Here is an 805-nt window from a genome sequence, read left to right as displayed (position 1 = left end):
TGCATGTATAATAATTATATTGTGTACTGTACTAAAAATATGTGTTTATTTGTTCATAAAAGCAATCATGATAGTTTTGCTATTATCTATATTTTTTTCGACAGTGTTTTCTATTGTAACCTGTAAGTTATTTAACTAAGTTTTACTAAAACTATGAATAAGCTAGTTTAAGTGTAGCTAGCTATAAGGGCTGATTTTCCTATCTTTAGATAGCTTTCACCTATGGAATGAATTTTTTTCATATCACATTTTTTTCAAACCAAAATTCCTTGGAAAAAAATATCTGAAGATTGGAAAATCAGCCCTTATATTGTTTAACTAAGAGTTATGTCTTACGCAGCCCTAAAACCAATGTAAACACGACATAGCATCTACATTTCACTTATGCCTAACTGCCTAATACTGCGTTGCGGCGTCGCATCGCAAAAAACTACATTGCTTTTCTATTGGTTTTTTGCGATGCGACGCCGCAACGCAGTGTTGTGGCCTGGCCCTTAGGGTCTTGTTACACCTACCGAGTAGTGGCGACTGGCGAGACAGTGCTCTCGGCCAGGCTCGCCACTCTACTCGGTAATCAAGGCCTTATTGATATAATCGTAATTCGCAACATTATCTCTTTATCCTATTAACCTGTGTCTGTCCAGTGTTAACTAGTTTTAGCCTGTCAAACGCCAGTGCGATTAGGGCGGTAACATTCCGTCCATAGATTAACCAGTAACTTTCTTACTAATAAAAATATTTAAATGTCGAATACAAGGTCTTGGCTTTGTATGGCACATTGGATAAGTCACACGACAGACAAATA

Source organism: Aricia agestis, chromosome 3 (assembly GCF_905147365.1).
Source record: "Aricia agestis chromosome 3, ilAriAges1.1, whole genome shotgun sequence".
Classification (NCBI taxonomy): Eukaryota; Metazoa; Arthropoda; class Insecta; order Lepidoptera; family Lycaenidae; genus Aricia; species Aricia agestis.
Note: the sequence above shows the minus strand (reverse complement) of the source record.